General features: G+C 47.4%; 1 protein-coding gene across 1 annotated transcript in view; it reads left to right on the forward strand.

Annotated features, from left to right (window-relative positions):
• Positions 1-814: 814 nt before the first annotated feature.
• Positions 815-24,165, forward strand: part of LOC135364280 (synapsin-3-like) — an 85,079-nt gene continuing 61,728 nt past the window's right edge. The window contains exon 1 of the mRNA XM_064590236.1: positions 815-940. The gene's annotated coding sequence lies outside the window, so the exon portion shown is untranslated. The remainder of the gene's footprint in view (positions 941-24,165) is intronic.

A 24,165-nucleotide genomic window follows, 5' to 3' on the forward strand; every position in this document is an offset into this window, starting at 1 on the left:
CCTCCCCTAAAACCCTTCAGGGGCTTATTTTTGTCCTTACAACAAACCGAAGCTCTTTAGGGTGGCCCACCGGGTTCCGGGGGATTCGGCCCCGGCCACCTCTCCAGCCTGGCGCACCTTGCCCTTGCTCTGCGCTCTGGGCCTGCCTCGTCTCCGGTTCTGGCCGCAGAGCCACGGCGCATCCGGTGCCCCCTGCCGGCCATGCTCTTCCTCCAGCCGTGGAATCCCTTCTATCTTTCAACTCTCAGATCAGTTATCACCTCCCCAAGTGGCCGCAGGAAACCATTCTATTCATAGCGTCCCCGACCCCGTTCCTTACTTAAAATCACCTTTCCCTCTCAGAACAATCCGACATTATCTGGTTTCTCTGCACTTAACCTGCCCCCACCCCGACCCCACGCAAACTACAGGAGGGCGACAGACTTCGTCTTGTTCCTGTTGCACCCCGGCCCTGAGTGCCCACCACACTACCTGAGACACGCCACGACGGTGCGGCCGGGTTTCTCCGAGGCGCCTCCTGAGGTCCTGGGAGGTCAGGTGCCTTTCTCAAAGTTGGCTTCTAAGGACGCCGCACTCTTCGCACTCCCCAAGGGGCGTCGAGACGCTCTTGGGATCGAGCATGATCACCGCACTCGGCTGCCTGGGCCGGGGGAGGGCTCAGAGTCTGGGAGCAACTTTCCCGCGCGGAGAGCAGAGGAGCGCGGTGGGGGGCGGGGCGGAGGGGCGGGGCCACGGGGTGGGCGTGGCCACGGGGCGGGGCCTGGCTGCCCGAGCCAATGGGGCGGCTCGGCGCGGCGGGGAGGCCAGGCGGCGGAGAGGAGACGCTCGAGCGCGGTCGGGTGCGGAGGCTGAGCTCGCGGACCCGGAGTGCATCCGCAGACGGGCGCCGCGGCCGAGGCAACCACCCCGCCCCGGCGCCGCTTTCCTGGCGGCTCGCACGGTAAGCGGAGCGCCGCCTCGAAGTAGACTTTGTGGGGATTCCGGAAACTGGGAGCCCCCTCCCGCCCTCGGCCCCTCAGACGGCGCTGCCGGTGGCGTCCTCGCGCCCGGCCGCGTCCCCGGCGCGCCGGCCCTGTGCCCGCGGGATGCGGGCGCGCGGAGGGCCCGGGAGGGAGGCGACGAGCCGCCGCGCCGCGCTCCCTCCACAGGCTGCCGCCTCCCGGCCCGGGCCCGACCCTGCGACGGACAGGTCGGCGCGCGGGAAGGGCCTGGGGCGCGGGTGGCTCCCGGCCGGACCTCCGCTCGGCCCAGGTCTTCAGACGCCTCAGGACCTGTTGACCTGGGGCTGGGGGTCAGATCTGTCAACCATCTCCTACTTCCAGCCGTCCTGGGGCGCAGGGGGAGATCTCCGAGCGGCTCCCTGGCCGAGCTCGGAGCGGAGACTGGCCCTGGATACCGCGCCCCGTGTATCTATTCAGCATTTACTCGGCGGTCCCCGTTGTGTGCCAGGCACAGTGCTGAGCCCTGGTGCGCGAAGACGGGCTTTGGAGGAGCTTTGGGGGCCAAGAAGGACAGTAGGAGGAACAGTTAGCGAACACTGTAGTACAGGGGACACGAGGTGGAGAGCAGGAGTGAAGGAGCCAGGAGGGCTCGGGGCGAAGGTGACCACGGAGTGAGGACTGTAGGAGTCGGAGGGTTAGCCCCGCTGAGAGCTGCGGGGAGGGGGTGCAGGGGGAGGGCTGGTGGGTTAGCGGGAGTTCCAGATAGATTTTCTTGTGCCAGGGGGTAAGGAAGCTGAAAAAGCCCAGTATCGCATCAGGTGATCACGTAGGACCAGGGCTTACTGTCGGTAGGGAATGGGCTGTCGGCATGGCAGGGGGCTAAACCACGCTCAGGCCTTAAAATGCAGCCTTAGACTATCTCGAGTTTTGTCCTGGGACGGAGTGGTGGAGGAATTCTGACCAGTGACCAGGTCACTCTGGTAGCTCTGTGCAAAATGGATGGAGACTGGAGCAGCAGAGAGCTGGTAAGTTGTAGTTGCTGTTCAGACTCGGCTGTGAATACTCTGGTTCCGGAAGGCAGCCCCAACTGCCCAGAAGCCTTGCTCCCTGGCTTCTGGGCAAGGACTTGGGCCAGGAGATGTTGCCCACGTGACACTTGCTTCTGCAACCTGCGGGCCATTTTTATATTGTTTCTGGAGGCTTTGAACTCAACCTTGTCATCAGGGATGGACCCTGGAGGATTGGGAAGGGTACCTCTCCCCTTCTCTTTCTGTCTTACAGAGGCACAGTCTCAGCTCTTAGAGGCTGTAGTAAAAAGCTAGGTGTCACTGGGGAGTCAGAGCAGAAAGTCACTTTAGCTATGTGCTTGGGGGACGTAATCAACCTTTCCGAATTTCAGTTTTCTGATTTAAAAAGAAATAGCATAACTACCTTTATTAGGTCAGGTTCTCTGGAAAAAGACTCAGAGATTCTGAGGTTTGTGTATAGGGGGACTTTGGGGGAGTGGTCTCACTGTCCAAGGGGGTGAGGAGTCAGGAAAACAGGATTGGGCAGAGGGAGAAGTGGACCTGTGATGTAGTGCAAAAGACGCCTCAGTTGATCCCCTGAGGCATGGGGACCAAGGCTTTGAAGTCCCATGTTGACCAGCCAGTAGATGCAGGGGGTGCATAACTTCGGTTGTCCCTTCAGCAAGACAGTTCCTGAAGAGGGACTCAGCCAACATTCGTGGCAGCAGGGCGCACGGTAGAAAGGAGTGCCTTGGTCTTGGAGGGGGATTGAGAGCTGTATCATAGAGCCACCTCTGCAGGAAGGCCTTGGGAAGTAAATGTCATAACCTGACAGAAACTGGTTGGCACTGCATCTGGTGCAGAACAGACATTTAAAAAGCATTCATTTCTCTCGCCTTCAAACTTCTTGACTGCGTCTGAAAGTGGGTTGGAAAGTTAGAGTTGGGTAAATAGGCTTTTTAGAGGAAAGGAATTTTAATAATAATAGCCACAATAACTACCACTTCCCGTTACTGAGTGCCTATTATCTGTATGCATTGTCTCCTAGTTGTCTAGTAATATTCTGAGTCAGGTAATTTTATCCTTGTTTTATAGTCAGCCCAGTCTTTTCCAAAACCCAACAGAGTATGTGTCCTTTTGTCATAAAATAATGGCCATAACAACAGCAGCAATCAAAACAATATGATTTGTTACACTCTATGAAGTGATTTCATTGGTGGTTTGATTAATTAATTCATTTATTTACCAGTTATTAATTCAGCAATGTGCACTGAGTGGTTCCTAAATGGCAGGGTGCTGTCCTAGGTTCTGGGAATACGGTGGAGTCTGTCAGGGGAGAGACAGACATTAATGCTTTGATTTCTTCAGGAGCCAACATTGAAGGATAGAACATCCCATTGCATAGCCAGGAAGTGATAGAGAGTAATAGGCCCTTTTCCCAATTGACTTTCTCATCCTTCAGTTTTAGTATAACTTCCTCAGAAAGGCCTCTTGGACCATCCTTTGTAAGGCAGGTCCCCTCCCCTTTACTCTCCTATCATAGTACTTGTTCATTCATTTTATTTATTTCCTAGTTGGTGGTCCTCCCCATTAGACTGGAGGCTTCAGGAGGTCACATATTGCTTTATCCCAAGATCCCAGCACAGTGATTAGCACAGATTTCTTGAATGAGTGAAATGAATGAGGCTTGGATCTGCTTAACAGAATGGTTAGGGAAGGCCATATTAAGGAGTGATACTTATATTGAGATCTGAGGGATGAGGAGGACCAAGCAATGCCAAGATCAAGAGGCAGAGAGAGCAGCTTATTCAAGGATCATGAGGTGGAAGAATGGAGCCCAGGTGATTGGGGAACGGCCTGAGATGAATTTGGAGAAGTAGATGAGTCCTTGGAAGACCATGCTGAGCTTGGATTTTATTCAAAGTGCAATGGAAGGTCATTGAGGGATTTTAAGCCTAATAATAATGACTTAAGGTTGTAATATATATTTGTTTGTTGTCTGTCATGCCTCTAGGAGGCAAGCTCCATGAAGAAAAGAGTTCAGTAAATATTGCTAGAGTTAATGGGTGCTCTGGTTTATGTAGCTACCAAGTGAAAAATGGAGGCAAGAGAGGAATGTGATTTTGTCACAAATTCGGAGTTAGGTGAGAAAGATGTTGGTGTCTTGGGTACAGAACAGCAGTGGTATTGGAGAAAAGTAGAAGGAATAGAGTTATATTTCATTGTAAAATGGATGAGGACTTGCTGATACATTAGATACTGGGAATAGAGGAAAGGGAAGAATCAAGGGTGACCTGTGGGTTTATGGTTTAAGATTGGGTGGATGCCAAATGTCCATCAACAGGGGAATGGATAAACAAAATGTAGTATATACTGACAGTAGAATATTACTCAGCCATAACAAGGAATGAAGTGCTCCTATATGCTACAATGTGAACGAACCTCAAAAACATGCTAAGTGAAAGAAGACAGACAAAGAAGGTCACATGTTGTATGATTTCATTTATATAAAATATCTAGAGTATTTAAATCCGTAGAGACAGAAAGCAGAGTTCTGTTTGCCAGGGACTTGGGGAAAAAGGGTAAATGAGGCATAACTGCTTAAAGGGTAAACAGTTTCCTTTTGGGTTGATGAAAATGTTTTGGAATTAGATAGAGGTGGTGGTTGCACAACATTATGAATATACTAAATGCCACTGAATTGTACACTTTAAGATGGTTAATTTTATGTTATGTGAATTTCATCTCAATTACCAAAAAAAAAAAAAAGATTGGATGGATGGGAGCACCAATAACAGAGTGGAGGAGACTGGGTGGGGAGCGGGTTGTGGAATTCACGTGCTGTCTTAGAGATACCCGTGAGACATCCACATGGAGCCTAGGGGGAGATCTGGGCTGGAGATATAAATATGGGAGTTGTCAGCACTTAGATGTCAGCCAACAAAATGGATGAGATCTAGGGAGAGACAGTGTAAAGGAGCACATCACAGCCTGGATCATTCTTCAATTTGATCTTCATACCTACCTATGAGGGAGGTGCTGTTGTCTTCATTTTCAGATGAGGTAACTAACCCCCCTCCCCTGGCCCCCACATGAACTTGCCCAAGGTAAGACACTTTGTTCTTGTGCATCTTCTGGCTTCCAGTGCTTTGCCATTCCCGTCTCAGCATGATGGCATTTAGAACTTTAGCAAGGGCCTTCCCTCCCCTCCTCCTCTCCCCATTCTGACTGAGTACTCACATGGCAGGCGCTGTGCTGGGCATATGTTGGTGGAGAAAGTAGAAATGGCTCTAATTTTTGTGGAGTTTACCCAGTAAACAAGCAGCTGCAGTCCACTGATACAGGGGACTTTAGGAGCCTGTAGCAGGAGCGTCTACCCCAGGTTTGGGAGTAAGAGGAGGCTTCCTAGAGAAAATGTCAGCTAAGCTGAGATTTGCAGCAGAAGCAGAAAGATGGAGCCTGAGAAAGAGATGATTCTCTGGAGGGTTCATGATCCCTGAACACCTGCTATGGGAATTCACCATTCTCTTCATTCCCCAATTCTTCACAGGTTACTGGCATTTTCCAACTTACTGAGAGGGTTTTCTATATTTTCTATAACTCTGGAGGCAATAAGCAGACAAATGGCTTAATTTGATTTCAAGTGGGAGCTTCAGAGGGGTAGCCAGATAGAGTGCATACAGCCTGGTTTTCAAAGCCAGGCTCCATCTCTTGAGCGAGTGACTTATTCTTCTGAACCTTGCTTTTAATACCTATGAAATGGAGCCAATAATGTGCATTTCCTAATGTAGGAAGTAAATGAAATGACACAGTAAAGTATTAGGTACATAATAAATGCTCAGAAAAACGATATCTCTCTTATCTTTTGGAGAGGAAGATTTTCTAAAAAGACCAGAAGTCCTTGCACTCTGTACACTATTTAAAATACAGATATCCATCTTCCCTCTGAAGGCTTTGATGGTTCAGGATGGAACACAGCGTTCTGTATGTTTAGAAAGCAGCCCACATGATCCTGGTAAAAGCAAGTCCAGGAACCATTGGCTTGACCAAATACTTGAGTCATTGCTATGATGAACATGAAAGGGTTAAGCACCTAAAAGCAGAATTTTGCCTTCTAGGAATTATTAGCCAATGACAGTGCTGACCGATGATGTAATGTCTTTGGCTGGCACTCCATTGGTTAAGTGTATTGTTTCTCTCGCCGCTTCAGCTGTGTGAGGAGCAAAGCTGGAGCCCAAGGGTTAATAATTCTGTGGCAGCAGATAGAGCAATTTTTTTTCCCATTCCTCTTCTGCTAGGTGTGAGTGTATAGCCCAGCTCAGCTGATTGTTGCCCTTCTCCTTCCAATAAACAGCTGCATCTTCCTCCTTACCTCCTCCCAAGCAGAGCACATGTCTCCGTAGTACTACAGAGGAGGAGGAGGAGGAGGAGGAGAAGGGAGAAGGAGAGGAGGTGGAGGAGGCTCAGGATCTTTTAGGGAAGAGAGAACCCTTTCAAAGTTCCACGCGGCAGTCTCTCCTTGCCACTGGGGACGGGCACAGCCCCCGCTACTCTGGCCTACAAATGTCCCACTGGATGAACTGCTAAAACTGCCACCTGATTCTGAGCATTGTTCAACCTGGCGGGATCCTCAGAACCGGGAGGTGAGCCCAGGGTTTTGGAAGAGGGAGTGGGCCTAGCAGAGAGGAGCTCTAGACTGGAGGTCTGGAGAGAGGGAACAGCCCTAGACTGAAGGTCAAGCATAGGCTCTATCCCATAGCCCTGGCATGCGGTGTGAGCTTGGGCAGGACGATTTCCCTCTTCGGGTCTGTTTGCTCAAGTGCACAGTGTGAGGCTTGGATTAGGGCCCTCTGAATTCTGGGAGACACTGGCAGGGGAGTGTGCTGACCAGAAGCAATAAACAAGTATGTACCTTTCTGTCAAATGATCTCTGTAGATAAATGCTTTGCTCCTGGAATCTTGGGCAGCAGGGGAGTTTCAGGTGAGGGCTGTCTCCCTGGAGCCAGCTATAACCCAGGCTCCTCCTCATATTGTCTGGACTCTGTCTTCAGTGCTCCCACTCGGCCAAGTGGCCCTTGGTAGACTCTGGGCTGAGGTTTCTCCAGAAACACCTGAATTGTCTCAGGATTTTAATCATGTCCTTTGAGGGGACCTTTGGGTTCCTGACCCTTGAGTTATCAGTGTGCCTTAATGAATTTGGCTTTCCTAGTTGTCCCATGCTGGAGCTCCTAAGGTGAGAGAATAATTATTTTTGCATTATTGGATAGCTTAGCTGTGACAGTTTTCTTGTGTGTTTTTAGTGGGCCATGCATTATTGCTCCAGCCTGAAACTTCTCATCTTGCCCAGAGAGGTCTTAATGCAAGCATGTCAGCCTCAAGGTGTAAAATGAAAAAAAGTAGAAATGAGATGGGGTGGGGAGAGGGGAACAGAATAACTGGAAAAGCCTGATGATAAGAAACTGACCTTCATTTCATAGGTAATTCAAGAAAGTCTGCATTTTACAGACAAGCTATGATGCTACTTCCCTCTTGCAACACTCCAAAAAAGACATAAATAAAAAGTTCTATTATTTTTATTTTTCAGAATTTAGTTATGTGTGGGGAGTTTCCAATTTCTTTAGGGAGAGTAGAACCTACAAAGTGTTCTCTCTGTGTCTTATATGACCCTTGGCGTCTGCTGCCCTGTGTTCTGGGTCAGGCTTTGCTGCTGAGGAACATATGGGCCCTTGGGCAAGTCGCCGTGTCTCTGTGAGCCTTGTTTTCTGCATTTGTCTATCACAGGGCAGGAGGGAGTTGGACTAGCTGACTTCTAGAGCCCTCATAGCTCTGGCTGTCTTGCTTTGAATTGCAAAAAGCCTTTCTAATCTGAGGCTGTTGATTAAGTGGGTTGGATAGGTAAAGAATCTTTGAATAAAGGAATGTGTAGCATGAGTCCTCTAAGTGTTAAAACATGTTAGCATGTTTTAAGTCATTTCACTCCCTCAGTAGCCCTGGGAGTAGATGTAATTAACCCCACTCTACAGATATGAAATTACCCAAGATCACCATACAATAAATGTTGAGACTGGTATTTGTGCAGGTGACCAAACTGGGATGGTGGTGCTTGTCAGGATAATGGAAGGGCTGGAGCTGGAATCCTTACCTACCTTTGCTTCCATGCATGCTCTTCTTTCTACTACAAATCAAGCACTGATTTTAAGACTAACTAGTTCAGCCAGTTTAATGTGGACTATCCAGGTTATCTGGGACAGCAGAAATTAGGGAACCCTGGGTCTGAAAGGGACCTTACAATCCTTTGGACCAGGCTCCTCAATATATAGCTGAGAAAATGGAGGTCCAGAGACGTTAGGTGACTTGTTCCTGTCACTCATTGAGTCAGTAGATGGCAGGGATGGAGACCAAGACTCCTTGACTTAGGTGTTTGAAGGTGTATTATTATTAATGAGTTTTTAAAAAATACCTTCATCTGCGAAATTTGGGATCATTTGAATTTAGCTATTCTCACCTCTGTCTGTTCTCACCAGGCCGCTTTGAAGTGGTAAAGGATTTAAGTAAGAATCATTTAACACTTAACCTGCACTTGGCATGGTGGCAGGTGTCTGAAACATGAAAGGCGGGTGGTAAGCAAGCTGAGTATGAGACCTGGTCAGTTTCCTTCAGGAGCCTCACGATGCAAGCTGTATTTCATGAGAGTCTAACTCACAGGTCAGCGATCTTTCTTAGTGGATGAGCTGGGTGGGACCCTGCCCCTTTTTCTCTGTGTGTGACTGGCACCTAATTTATACCACTATAAGAGTACTTGCCGCGTGACATGTGTCTCTGTTCTTTGTCTTTCCAACTAAGCTGCATGTTTCCCAAAATGTGGAACTTAATTAATCAGTGGAGCTGCCTAATGGGGAGGTGGGTGTCAATATCTTGGATGTGCAGAGATGTACACCCAGAAATAAAAACCATCAAGTAATTATTAAAAAGCACAATGCAGATACTTGACTCCTTCCTTGATCACTGTAACGTTAACTTAACACCAGGCTTCAAACATCCTAATGATTATCATAGGAAAGAGGGGTTATAATTACTCTGCAGGGCTGAAGAGCAAAGCTAGCTGCAATGGGTGGAAATTGGAGGAGAGCAGGTAGCAGATAAATAGAGGAAACTTGTACTGATGGTAGGGCCTGTCCAATGGGTCAGTCTCACCTTTCACACCCTTGTCATCTCTTGGTAACCCTCAGGGATTACTGCCCCGGCAAAGAGTAGCACTTGGTAGCTTTTAATGCCCCTTGTAGATCTAAGATTTCTTGATTATCTATCAAGCAGGTGCAAATGAGAAGAGGCCTGGAGTATAGCAGAGCTGCATCTTAGTCTTTAGGGTCCAAAGCCATAGTATGGGGTGGAAATCATTCATAGCCAAAATAACCATTGAAAATATCTTAATTGCCAAAAAATTGCATTACATGTGGTTTTTGTGTATGCAACCTGAACGGTAATTCATATGCTAACTAGTGTATAAAACACTGATTTAGACTAAGAGAAGTAGCAACATAAAGCCTATCTGCTGTTGCTTGGGTCTTCCTACTGTTCTCTCTAAGGTAATTGTAAAATTTCTCACTTGCATGGGGTAGGGGATGAAGAATTCTCAAATGTTCTTGCTTGCTTGTAAGTATAATGCTATTCTGTTTGGATAAACAGTCTCTAATACCATTAAATGTGTTTAACAGTTTGTTTTTAATGATAATGAAAATTAAATGAGATAATATATGTGGAAACCTGGAACCCAGGAACTGTGACAGAGTAGATGCTCAGTATAATTTTACTGAAAGGAAATAAGCATCTTGCTTTAGTGTATTTGTCTATGCGGGTCTTTGAAAAGTTTTAGAGAAAAACCTGGCCACCTGTGCCCAGGCTGGCATTTCCTATTGAAGCCTGTCTTATTTGGCTTCTCTGCACAGGGTTCACCCTCTTGCCCCTGAATACTGTTTGTAAAATCCAAAGTGGAAAAAGAATGAGGTTGGAAGCTTCACAGACCTGAATTCAAAACACTAGCCATTACCTATCATTGTGTGTCATTGGCCATGTTACTTAACCTCTCCATGTTTGTTTTTTTCACTTGTGAAAATGGGATCAGTAGATCCCACCTTGAAGGGTGGATGGGGCTTAAATGAGAGAACCTTTAGAACATATATAGAGTAGGTGTTCTATAAATGGCTACTTAACCTGTTCTCCATGGAAGGATGTTACAGAGATCCTGTATGTTGTTGTTGTTTTTCCTTCACTTTCACCTCAAACTTCTTGGCCCACATTAGTAGCATTTCTATATAGTTTGGTACAAACTTTCAGGAAACCTCATGTTACATTATTCTAAGAATGCATTTGCTTGCAGCCTTGTCCCCTCCCAGCTCATCTTCAATGGCAGTCACCTAACCAAGCATCAGAAAGCTGCACTCGGAAGGGAAATGTTATGCCTAATACATTTTTAAAACCCCGGGAGCTGATTTAAATATTCTGGGCTGGGACGCTTACTCAGGGGTCAAGTGGGCAGGTAATTTGAGGGGTGCTACAGAAGCCGAAGTATGGCCCCAAATTCAAAGCATTGGGGATTTCATTATTGAATTTTCATTCCTTGGGCGTATGTATTCATCCATTTAACAAATATTTATGTAGTTCTTACACTGTGATAGGCAATGACATAGGTGCTGGGAATAGATCAGTGAACAATGCAGACAAGATCCCTACCTTTGTGGATCTTATATTCTGATGGAGGAATCGAAAATAACCACGAAACAGTTACATTGTGGTGTATCAGTTAGTGGCAAGGGCCTTGAAGAAAAATAAAAGAGTGTAAGGGCATAGGAAGAGGCCCTTATAGAGAAGTCCATTAAAGGTCTTTGAGGAGTTACTATTTCAGCAAGGGGAGAGTTTGAGAAGGTATAACTAGAGAGGTACCAAAACCAGGTCTGGTGGGGACTCGCGGGCTGTAGAGAGAGGTTTGGATTCTACTCTTAGCTGGAGGTTTTGAGTAAGGAGGTTACATGGCTTGACTTATTCTTTTAATTGGTTTTGTTTTTTCAATTGCCATATGGTAAAGTTGACGTTGTTTTGGTGTTTAGTTCTGTGACTTTCACCACACGTGTTAGCCGCACATGTAGATTCATGGAAGTACCAACATCACAGTGACACAGAACTGTTTCATCACCCGGAAGCCTCCCTCCTAATGTCCCTTTGCAGTCACAAACTCCCCATCTCTAACATTTGGCAACAAGAACTCTACTTTGCATCACGACCGTTTTGTCTTTCTGAGGATATGATGTCAGTGGAATCATATAGTATGTAACCTTCCGAGGCTGGCTTCTTTCTCTGAGCACAACGCCCTTGAGATTCATCCGTGTTGTTGCAGGTGTCAATAGTTTGTTCATTTTTATTGCTGGCTAGAATTCCATTGTGTGGACGTACCACAGTGTGTCCATTCATTTACCCTTGAAGGACAATTGGGTCGTTTCCAGGTTTTGGCTGTTACTAATAGAGCTGCTATAAACATTTGTGCTCAGGTTTTTGTATGAACACACATTTTTGGGTCTCTAGGGTAAATACTCAACTGTTGGATTGCTGGGACATAACAATAAATTTACACTTAACTTTATAAGAAACTACCAAACGATTTCCAGTGTGGCTTTACCATTTTGCATTCCCATCAGCGATGTGTGAAAGTTCCACTTACTCTGCATTCTTGTCAGCACTTGTCACTGTCAGTATTTTTTATTTTAGCCATTCTAATAGTTTAATTGTATCTTTCCATGGTTTTAATTTGCATTTACCTAGTAGCCAATGATATTGAATATCTTTTCACATGTTTATTTGCCATCCTTATATTCTCTTTAGTGAGGTGTCTGTTCAAGTCTGTTATCCATTTTTTAAATTGCTTTTGTGTTTCTCACTGCTAAGTTTTGAGTATTCTTTATATCTTCTGGATATCAGTGTTTTCTTGAATATGTGATCTATAAATATTTAACTTGTTTTTAAGGAATCATTCTGAATTCCTTGTGGGAGGGAGGCTGTAGCAGGGAGGGGTGGAAGCAGAAGGATCAGCAGCAGACCATTGCAATAGTCCATGGAGAGAGATGATGGCAGTTTGGACTGAAGTCATTTGGGTGGAAGAGGTCAAAATCAAGGAAACTTTTGAGAGTAGAGCCATCTGATGGGTGGAATGTGGAATGTGAGGGAAAAGAGGCGTCAAGGATGACCATAGTGCTAGAGGGGCTGAGAATTTAAATATATTTCAGGTATGGTGTCTGCCCTCAAGAAGCTCTCAGTCTAGTGAGAGGAGACTTACTATAAGCAGTTCACCTGGAATACAATCTCTGTGCTCACAGAGGTCATGAGAAAAGAACTGGGGGAGCACAGGTGATGGAAAATTTACTAAGTGTAAGATTTGTGAGGACAGCTCTCTGGACCGCCCACTCTCAAACTCCAGTGTCTGTAAGAATCAGGGAGAAGGCTATTAAAAATGCAGCTGGCTAGGCTCCTGCCCCAAAAGTAAGAGGCCTATGGTTAGCAACACCACAAATTATTCTGTGTAGGTGATTGGTTGACCATTATGAGAAACCCTTGGGGGAACTGGGGGAACTTAAGAGAAGAGGTGATGTCTGAGGTCGACTTTCAGGGTTCAGTGAGAATTCTGACTTGGAGAAAGCTGTGGAAAGGGCAGCTGGGTATGGTCTTGTGAGAGAAGAACAAAAGCAAAGGCTTGGAAGAACGATAGAGCCTGACTGGATCCTAGAGTAATATAGGTGGGGTGATGATGATGACTCTTGACCAGAGAACTCACGTCTGGGAGTTAGTGATAAGTCATGGGACTTCCTGTGCTCAATGAGTCTAAAGTGGTTGCCACCACCCAGCAGCTCTCCAGGTACTAACAAGGGGCCCACCGTGGTGAAAAGTACCAGGCCGTCCAATGCTGGGTGTGCAGAGGGGCTGTTGTGCTTTCAAAGTCTCATGTGACCAAGTGCCTTTGAGGAGAGAACGAGCCGGCTGGGGGTACTGTGTGCAGAGGTTTGCAGAAGGATGCCCTGTCCTTAGGACCCCTTTGAGCCTTCTTTGAAGCTTAAAGACTCTGCATTTCCTTTTCACACGTGATCTTGCCTACTTCCCAAGGATGCTGAACCACATCTTCCTGTGGCGTAACTACTACTCACTGTGTGCCAAGCATAGTCCAAAGCACTTTATATGATTAAGCCATTTAATTCTCCCAACAAGCCTATGGATGAGATGGAACAGTTATTTCTGTTTTATGTTGAGCAGCCGAGGCACTGAAAGATGAATGACTGGCTCAAGGGCACCATGCTACAAAGTAGAAGAGCTGGCATATTAACCCAGGGAATTTTGACTTCAGAGACCAGGCTTTTAACTGTTAGGCCTCATATGCCCTCTGGGGGCATCTGTAGAGGATGAGAGGGATCGAGAAGCCAGACTGGCCACGGTACCACGCGCACTGTCCTTACTGCAGCCCATTCACGGTTATGCGGCATTCACAGGGTTATTCCCTGTAGGGACTATCTCAGTAATACACTTTAATGTTAAAAGATTTTTCTTTTGGGGCGCCTGGATGGCTCAGTCGTTATGCAGCTGCCTTCGGCTCAGGTCATGATCCCAGGGTCCTGGGATCGAGCCCCGCATCGGGCTCCCTGCTCCGCGGGAAGCCTGCTCCTCCCTCTCCCACTCCCCCTGCTTGTGTTCCCTCTCTTGCTGTGTCTCTCTCTGTCAAATAAATAAATAAAATCTTTAAAAAAAAAAAAAAGATTTTTCTTTTTTGATTCTAGCTTTTGGGTTAAAACTTACTATTTTTATTCTTTCTTGTCTAGTTAAGAACAATATGATAAATCAGTAGTGAGGTTTGAAATGGCAACATAAGGTTTTGTAGTATCATGATGCTCCTAAAAGTAGTTGTTATATGTGGAACTGTTCACCTGTATACTAAGTGGCCCCAGGTTATTATGCTTTAGAGTTCTTCTAAATCTGTCTTCAAGCAGCTAGTGTATTTTCCTCCAGCAAAATTCTTTCTGATTTACGTCTGTTTGCCGAAGTCAGGCAGGCAAACGACCAAATCTACGTGCATTGTTTCCTAAGGAAGAGTCAATAGGCTCTGACTAGTGGGCTTTTCTCCTTTTTTTTTTTTTTTTTTTTGTAAAGTTCAGAGAGAGGTGCGTAGACTGGTGGGTCTGGAGAACTTTTCCGCCTTATTTCAAGATTCTCAATTGTGCTGCTATAACAATTTCTGTAGACTGGGTGCTTAAACAACAGACATTTATTTCTCACAGCTTCCAGAGGGAAGTCTATGATCAGGGTGTCAGTATATTGGGTTCTGGTGAGGGCCTTCTTCCTGGTTTGCAGATGGCCATCTTTTTACTGTGTCCTAACATCGTGGAGAGCAGGGAAAGAGGATGTAAGCTCTCTGCGTGTCTCGTCATGACCTGATTATCTCCCAAAGGCCTCATCTCCAAACACCATCATGCTGGGGATTAGGGGTTCAATGTGGGAATTTGCGGGGGGACACAAACATTCAGTCCATAGCAGTTGGGTAGTTGAATTTGTTAGGCAAGAGATGTCCAGACAGTGCAGAGGGAGTACAGTGTGATCTGGGAGAATTTTGAAGTTCCCTTGGCCAACGGAGAGCGGGAGTTCTAGGGAGGCTTCCTGAGCCTAGAACTGAGTTTTGAAAGATGAATGGAGTTAACTAATCCAGTGGGGTGGGGAGGGGCTTAGAGAAGAATAAAATCGGATGCCATTCCAAGAGTCAGGAACAGCATGTGCAAAGGTGTAACACCACATGGCAGCTAAGCAGGTTAAGTGTTAGTGAATATAATGGTGCCAGATGAAGCTGGAGACAAAGCTGGCCAGATCAGAAAGGGTCTCAGTGCTACATGGAAGGGCTTGGGCTGACATCAAGGAACAGCTGCCGTGTTTAAGTGATGTGGTCAGATTTTTGTTTTTAAAGAACGTCTCTGACAGCCTAAGCTGGAAATGCATTTGGAGGAGACCTAATTGTATGCAGGGAGACCAGGAAGGAAGGTTCTGCAGTGGTCCACGCAAGAGATTATGCATGTCTGAGCTAGAAGTTGAGAGAGATGAAGAGAGTGTCAAAGCTTCCCTTTTATTGAGCCCCACACCCAGAATAACCCCCTTTTCTCTGTTATGGGGCTGTCTGAAGGTGAATTTAATATGATCCCTGTCCTCACAAAGCTGGTAATATAGAGACATCTAAGAAACCATTGGCAATGCAACAGGTGGATTCACCAAGTTTTTTTGATTCACAAATATCTTTTGAATGCTTCCAATGTGCTAGCCCTTTCCGGGGGTTATGATATGACAGTGAAAAAAACCAACAAAATTCCTGTCCTCATGGGGATCACGTTCAAGTTGGAGGGAGCATAGAAAGGAGACACTACAAAGGTAAGATATATTAATATGTTGCATGGTAGTAGATATTACAGAAAAAAGAGAGAAGGGGGAGAGAGGTGTTGGAGGAGGGACTACAACTTTTTAAAAGGTAACATTTGAATAAAGAGCTAAAGGAGGAAAGGGAATGGTATCCTAAATACACAAATATAGAGACTAAAATACCTATCTGGAGGCATCGTGGTATAGCAACTTTGAACACGACCTTTGAGGAAAAGCAGACTTCAATTTAAATCCTGGCTCCATGCCATACTGGCTGGGTGACCTGAGACATATTACTTCACCTCCTTGAACATGGATTTCCTTATCCCTAAAATGGGATTGGTGATGTTCATCTCCCAGGATTGCTGTGAGGATGGAAAGAGATACTTCTTGCTTAGTGCTGAGCCTGGCACATTGATAATGTTGGGGGTGATTCTGGTGGGGCATCATCAAGGAAAAGGGCCCTGGGAGGTGCATCAGGGGCATTTGAAACAGGATTTCCTGACTAGGGCTCTCTACTCTGCTGTTGCAGGCTCTGCAGAATTGAGTCATGGGCCCTTGGGGTCTGAGAGACAAAAGTCCCAGAACAGCCTCTTCAGTAAAGGGGACAGGAGAGCCATGAGGCCCAGTGTCATGCCATGTTCCGTGGTCCTTGGAAGTGTCCACGCATCTTGGGAAGGATTCTGTCCCTAGGCAGGTCCCAACCCCCTGGGAAAGGATGTGAGAGAAGCTTTTTGTGCTTTAAAAAATAATGGAGGTGAAAATTGGTGGGTGTGAAGGCGAGTCTGGCTCTCCTTCAGCAGTTTTACCGGTAAGCACAACAGAAATGGTTGTTTTCTGCGGGGGCTAGAGGAAGCAGCTGCCAAAGCCGCCATTCCCATCCCGGCTGTGAAAAAGCCCTTCCTTGCCTGCGAGTGACAGAGGAGAGGGCTGCTCTCCGGAAGGAGTTGGCAGCAGCTGCTGGGGATCTTTGGGTGGAAATCTAGGATATGAAAGCTCGGCTTCCCGTGGGCGCTTCCTTCAGCCTGCCTCATGTCATCAACCATTGGTATCATGGTGCCTGCCTGAAGGGGCATTACTGCCACTTGGCTAAGACTAGCTACTGCCCAAGGCTGCTTCTGGGGGATGGTCTGAGGGCAGCAAGCCTCTGGCGAGCAGGGGAGTGAGCGAGGGCACAGCATCGGTTGGGATTCCTCTAATCTGTTCCTTTTTCCTTTTTTCATTGTCTGAGTCTTCTGTTTTCTTGCGTTTTTTTTCTTTATTCAGTTTCATTATTTTAATCATCCACTCCCCCATTCTTTTTCTTCTTCTTCCTGCCATCCTCATTTTCCTCTTAGATCTTTCTTTTTCTTCCCCCTTCTTTCCTTCTTTCCGTCTACTCTTTGTTAATTCATTATCAATCCATCAAGCATGTTCCCTGGGCACCAATAACACCTTGCCTGCACTCAGAAGCTCAGCTGCTGCAGGAAGAGGGAGGAGGGGAAATAAACAGGCAAAGCCTGCAGTGAACAGTCTAGACTCTGGAGTCAGACAAACCTGATTAGAGTTCGCCACTTCCTTCATGTGTTACCTTGGGCAAGTTACTGAACCTTTCTGAGCCTCAGATGTTTCAGCTCTCAGAATGCTAGAACGTTCTTCCTAGGATTGCTAGGAATACAGGAGGGAGTGCAGGTAACGCGTGCTTAGCGGAGTGCCTAGCATGTAGCAAGAATTCAGGCAATGTTATTAATATAGTCTGACAAATATTATTAGGCATCAGGATAAAGGAAGGGAGAGAGAGAAAACCACTTTTCTGTGTCTGGTTCTTGCCCCTGAAAGTAAGAATCAAAGATTTGCCACAGAGTTCCTCAGGTATGAACCCCTCATTTTATAGATAAGCAAAGAAGCCCATGGGTAGAAGGGTGACTTGCCTTGGGGATGCCTAGGGTTAGAGTGGAGTCCAAACCATCTGAGTTGAGTCCTTATCCCACATAGAATCGTGGTGGCAACTGTGCAATTTACTCTGCCTTTCTGGGCCTCAGTTTCCTCTGTATGTAAAGTGGATAACAGCAAAGGATTACTGTTAGGACTAATTGGTTTAATATAGGAACAGGGCTTAAAACACTACCTAGCACATAGGAAACATTATACAAATATTAGGTGCTGTTATTACTGTTATTAGTGTTATCGTCCTCCTCATCATCACTCTTGTGAAGGTCACACAGTGGGCCAGTGGTGGTGGTCGCCACCCCCCTCCTTTAGTGGAAATATGTATGCTAGCCTCGCCCACACCTGCCCCTTTGCACAGGCGGCCAGGCTGCCAGCTTTCCTAACCTACAAGAGGGAGCTGTGTCCCCATAATTGCAGCTGAGCCCACATAACTGAGCTGTTCCCAGAACCTTCTGAACCAGTGCCTGGGTTCGGGCGCTCTGAGGTGAAGGGCACTGCAGAGTCTGTCACGGGCTGCCAGGAGGTGTCAGCTTACAGGGAGTACCTCACTGATGTTTAGCACCAGCAGAGTTGGGGGGAGCTGGGCCAGCAAGCCAGGGTGGCACAGTGGTTGAAGGGCTGCATCTGGAGACGGACTAGACTGATGTAGAGGCAAGATTGAATTTTGCCACTTAGCTGGTACATGATGTTCTGCAGGTTGCCTTACCCCTTCAGCTTCAGTTTCTCATCTGTAAAATGGGGTTAATGGTAGTATTTGCTTCACAGGGTTCTGTGAGGATTAATGAAATGATACGTGTCATGAGCTCAGTGCTAGTAAGCATGGGCCACTTGCTGGCTATTACTTTCTGCTTTTGAAGAGAAAAGTGCTCTCTGTCTGGAGAGAGTGAAGCGAATGACTAGCAACTGTGCACTGACATCCAGAGAATCTTGTATTTTAATTGTGGTAATTTTGGAGTCAGAAAAAAAACACCAGCTGAAGACTCAGGAGACCTGAGTTCTGGGCCTGGCGTGGCCTCTGCTTCACGGAGTGACCCTGGACAAGTCACTTCCTTGTGTGCGTTGTCTCCCTATCAGGCAACAAAGTCGTGGGAGCAGGACAGCCACACTGCACAGTTCTGTGTGTTTCACAGGGGCGCCCTCCACGTCCAGCCCCACCAGGTAACTGTCTCTGCCAGGACACAGCCCACGCCCCCTCCCCCCGGAATGCCAGAGTTCTTCACCAGATGCTTCCCGAGTGCCCAGTGTGCCAGTCCCGTGTCCAAGTGCCGAGCTCGGTGCCTGGATGAGGATGGAGCGGGCAGGGTCACGGGGGAATCTGGCAGGAAGTGCACCACTCTTAATATAAGGAAAATGCTGCAGGATAATGGAAGAAGATGCACAGTCAGCCCCCCTTATCCACGTTTTCATTTCCCGCAGGTTCAGCTACCTGTGGTCGACCTCCATCTGGAAGCAGATGGTCCCCTGAGGTAGCGTCAGAAGGTCATAGCAGCCTTTATGCTGCGTCCCCATACCCACGTCATCCCCCATACTTCATCTCATCACGTAGGCATTTTACCGTCTCACATCATCACGAGAAGGGTGAGTACAGCACAACGAGATATTCTGAGGGAGAGACCACATTAATATAACTGTTATTACGGTATATGATAATAATTGTTCTGTTTCATTATTAGCTATCGTTGCTAATCTCTTACAGTGCCTAAGATATAAATTAAACTTTCTCATAGGAAGAAAACAGCATAGAGAGGGTTCGGTACCATCCGCGGTTTCAGGCACCCATGGGGTGTCTGGGAACATAGCCCCCACCCCCTGGGGATAAGGGGGGCTACTGTAGTTGGTGAAGGGCACTAGGGTCAATGTTAAATGGAGTGGTCAGGGACGGGTGCTGAGGAAGTGACATTGGAGGTGGACCTGAATGACAAGGAGGGAGCAAGGGGAAGACGGAAGAACATTCTCGCAGAGGGAAGAGCAAGTGCTGAGGCCTGAGGGCAGTGGGGCAGGGATGCTGGAGAGTGAGGTCAGCTTGTTTGAGAAATAGAAGGACCAGTTCAGTTTGGATGTAGAAAATGAGTGAAGGGAAGGGAGTCCGGATGATGTGTGTTCCCCCCCACCCCGGTTAGGCTGTGAAAGAAGCTTGAGTGCCATCCAAACCACAGCGGGTACCACTGAAGGGTGGGAGTCATGGCCGGGGAGCAGGTGCGGGGGGCAGGGAGGGCAGACGGGAACTTCCTTGTTGGTCCAGGTGAGGATGACAGTGGCTCGGACCCTGGTGGTGGCCGTGGAGTTGGAAGAAGTAGATGTACTCCGAGGCTGTGTTAGGGAGGAGGGTTGATGATGGCGTGTGGGGGACAGCTGGAGAGGGAAGAATCGTGGGATCTCCCCATATTTCTGTCTTAAACAACCAAGTGTGGTATTTACTGAGCTGGGAAGATGAAAAGAGGGCAGTTTGGGGTGGGGGAGATGGCAGGGAATGGAGTTCTGTTTGGGACGTGATAAATTTAAGATGCCTAATAGCGTGCTTTTGCTGCTCTCCGGAGTAAACTTGCTAAATTACTCATTAGGGCGGCACCTGCCTGCCAGAAGCACCGCCAGGCTGGCCATCTGCCCTGCCAAGCTTGGGCAGGAGGCTGCGGACACCTGAAGGTGATAGGATTGGATGTACAGTACTCAGCCTGGTCTCCGCAGGGCTGTGCTCTCTCTCCCTGTCTCTCTCTCTCTTTCTATACTTCTGTCTCTTTCGCTTTCTCTGTCTCTATCTTTCTCTGTCCCTCTCTATGTCCTTCTCTGTCTGTTTCCCTGCCTCACTTTCTCTCTGTCTCTTTGTCTCTCTGTCTCTATCCCTCCCTCTCTGCATTTCTCTATTTCTCCCTGTCTCTCTGTGTCTCTCTCTCTGTCTCTGTCTCTCTGTGTGTCTCTCTATGTCCTTCTCTGCCTCCCTGTCTCTCTCTGTATCTGTGTATGTGTCTCTCTATCTCTCCCTGTCTCTCTTTGTGTCTGTATGTGTTTGTGTCTCTCTGTGTCTCTCTCTGTCTCTTTCTCTCTCACCCATCAGTAGCTCCCTTCAGATGTTCCAGGTAAAACTTGTGTTTCCTCTCATTTCAGTCCTTCTTCCTTTGCCCGAGTGAGCCTCTCAGAGGTCTCCTGTGTCTCCAGGAAGGAGGTTACTTACTTGGCTCTGTGTGTTTTCTGATCTGACAGAAGGAAACACCATGTCTGGTTTCTGGACCTTGGCAATGCTGGCATCTCTCCTCGACTCTGGGTTCCCAGCTGTGCCTGCTATTATCTCCAACTCAGTGAGTCCACAGCCAGACATGGTCCCTCCCCCAAAACCACAGGGACAGGTGTGCACAGGGCTTTGCAGGGACACAGAACAGCTCTCTTAATCTCAATTGGTTGGTGAGAGTAGTCAGGGAAGCCTCCCTAAGGGAGAAGGGCATGAGCTGCGTCAGAAGTAACCAGCTAAGGAACATAGGGGAGCAAAGGGAAGGTCATGCCAGGCAGAGGGAACGGAGATGTGAAACCGTTGTGTGGGGGCCATGTTGTAAATGACCAGGAACTCTGAGCAGCTCTGTAGAGCTAAGCTATGTTTATGGCACCCAAGAAGCCAGATACCAGGCTCACGGAGGCCCAAGGTACCATGATGTGAGAGAAAATCAATAGGCCCTGGCCCCAGAAAGTCCTGGGTTTGAATCCTAATACCAAGGAGGGGCAGTGCTGCCTAGTAATTAGGATCATGCCCACTGGAGCCTGGTTGCCTAGGTTTGAATTGAAGCTCTGCCACTTAGCAGGGTAGCTTTGGGCCTCAGTGTCCACAACGATAATGTGTGGGTGATCTAATAGCACACCTACCTCGTGAAGCTAGAGGAAGGGTGGCCTGAGTTAATATGTGTCTGGTGCTTACAACAATGCCTGACAGAACTGTAACGATGATTTACAAGTTGAGTGACTATGTAAGTTACTTATCATCTCTGGCCCTCAGTTTCTTCCTCTGTAAAGTGGGGGTGATGGCACTTCCTGAGATATATCTATATATCCTGCTCATGATAGCACAGTGTTTAGCATTTCATAGATGCTAAGTAAATGATAGCAGTTAGTTTTACATTGCAAACCTTAAAGAAGGGAGTTCCGTATGGACTAAAGAAATAGTATCAACTGATTTAATGGATAAATGGAAGATAAAGAATTAGAAAGGAAGAAAAGAAAGAAGGAAGGAGGAAGAGATAAGGGAAGAGGGAAGGAAAGAAAGCCCAGATTCCAAGAAGGAGCCTCTTGGAAGCACACGTTGTAAATGGGACAAAGACAAAAAAGATGGACCTGGTGCGGCCCAACCTGCATTTTCTGAGCAGGCCCGCATGCAGGATGAGGCACCAGCAGCTCTGCTGAGGGACGCATCAAGGGTCCCCCACTGCATTCCCCTGCTCCCAGCCACACTCTGCACCCACTAGCATACCCAAACCTCAAAACTTCCTGACTTCATATAGAGATCATGCAACCGTTCTGTTTCCTGGCCTGTGGCTGCAGAGCAAGGTGTGGGCAAGAGAACCTTCCGGCAGGTGCCGCTCCAGGGGCATGGGCCCTGGGGAACACAGACCCACAGTGATGTGTCCAGAGACTTGGATGTTCCCTTGGATACTAAGTTTTCCCATTGTGTACAATAGCCAGGTTTTCTCAACAAAATCAGGACAGAGGGGCTTTCTGGGTTTTCACTGGCAGGGATTGAGAGAGCAGAGCATTCACAGCTCTGAGCCTGGAAGTGGCTAGCACTTGAGTTTCCATGCAGGTAGATGGGCATGGCAGCCATAGCTCTCGGAGTTGCAGGTGCTCTCCCAGGAGTTGGGAATTGGATCCCCCTGGGGGAACACGACCCCAGCGGGGCCTGTCCTTGAAGGAGAGCTCCAGGACCCCAGGCATGGATTCAAGACAGAGATTGGATACTGCAGTCTTATTGGATTACTGGCAGCTGGTGAATGGGAGAGCCCAACTGATCACAGAAAAGAAAACAACCTAAGCAAGGTCAGCCCTTGGGTCACTCAGAGATTTAATGTTAGGGGTAATAGGCAGTGGTATGTTGACCTCAGGTTTATACAGGAGCCTGGGGTACCCTTGGACAAGCTCTGCATATGACTGACAGAAAAGGTGATCTGGGGACCTGAGAAGCCCCAGCCCTTATAGTTGGTTTTAGAAAAGTGAGTTATGGGCACCTGGGTGGCTCAGTCGTTAAGCGTCTGCCTTCGGCTCGGGTCATGATCCCAGGGTCCTGGGATCGAGCTCCGCATCGGGCTCCCTGCTCAGCGGGAGGCCTGCTTCTCCCTCTCCCACTCCCCCTGCTTGTGTTCCCTCTCTTGCTGTGTCTCTCTCTGTCAAATAAATAAATAAAATCTTTAAAAAAAAATAGAAAAGTGAGTTAATCCTAAATCCTTTCAAACAGGGCCACAGAGAGTATTGATTAGAATTTTCTCAGGAAATAGAGAATCAATCAATCAACTAATTCCGTTACCTACTGAGGTTGTTCAAGGTGCTGTGGATACAGAGCTGAGTCACAGACCTGCCCTCAGTGATCCTGAGACGTAAGCCAGTCATTGCTGTATTAGGAGCCACCACTATGACAAACAATCACAAACTTGATGGTGTAGATGATAAGCATTTGTTTTGCTCATGCATCTTCCAGTTGACTGGGAGCTGATTGATCTTGGTTGGGCTCATCTGGGCGGCTCTAAGGTCCTGCTTGAGTCTAGTTCTTCTCCAAGTGTCTCTATTCCTCCTTGGATCCATGGGACATGTTCTCAGGACATTGGCAGAGGTACCAGAGGGCAAGTGGAAGCACATGATGTCTCTTAGGTCTGTGGCTCAGACCTGGTGTACTATCACATCAGCCAAAACTAGTCATATGGCCGAGCCCAAAGTCAGTGGGCAAGGGAGTCACTCAGCTTGTAGTGGAAAGAACTGCAAAGTCACTTGACAAACTGTGAAGATTCTGGGAGGAGTACAGAATTGTAACTAATAATTCAAACTATAAAATTACCCACCCCAACGTAAGTGTGTTCATCTGTGTATAAATCATGAATACTTTACTAATATACTATAACTGTAAAATGTACACACAAAAAGAATTTAGATTGAAAATTTGGAAATAAAAAGTTCAAATAATTTTTTTCCTGCACTCCAGTGCATCATTTTGAAAAGCCCTAGGGGATGTACTTCCCATTTTGAAGATTCTGGTCGACAGGAGTATTTCCTAAAATGTGGCACATACACCAGCTGCAGCAAATCATTTGGATCATTTGGAGAGCTTGTTAAATGCACATTCTGGGCCATTTTTCTAGCCTGCAAAATCAGAGCCTCTGAGGGTAAAGCCTGGGAATTTGTGTTGTTAGGAGTTCCAGGTGATATGGGTGCATAATGGAGTTTGAGATTTGTAAACCAACTGAGCAATCAGCCTCTGATGGAAAGAAACCCAAGAGTCGTTTCCAAAAACACTGGAACCACCCCCCTTACCCAGCCTGGAGGGTGCTGGGGATGGTCAGGAAGGCCGTCCCGAATGAGTGAGGTGAGTGCTGAAGGAAGGGGACACTTAACCATGATGTGCGGAGAAGGCTGTGCCAGGCAGAGGTCACTGCATGTGGAAGAGCTGTCCTTGAGAAAGGACCTCCCATGTTCAGGGAGCCCTGTGGTTAGCACATGGGGAGCAAAGGATCAGGGAAGGCATCCTGAAGAGTGAGTTAACAGGTAAGACTGAGCCAGAGAAAGGAAAGGAGGAGGGTGGGGTTGGGCAGGAGTGGTCTGATCCAAGCTGGAGGTGAGAGGGCTGGAGTTTCCAGCCTGAACGTGAATGACCTTATCTTGGAGGCCATGGCAACTAC

The sequence above is a fragment of the Mirounga angustirostris genome, unplaced genomic scaffold (assembly GCF_029215605.1).
Source record: "Mirounga angustirostris isolate CCGP_5_RB_7025 unplaced genomic scaffold, mMirAng1.0.hap1 SCAF_5, whole genome shotgun sequence".
Lineage (NCBI taxonomy): Eukaryota > Metazoa > Chordata > Mammalia > Carnivora > Phocidae > Mirounga > Mirounga angustirostris.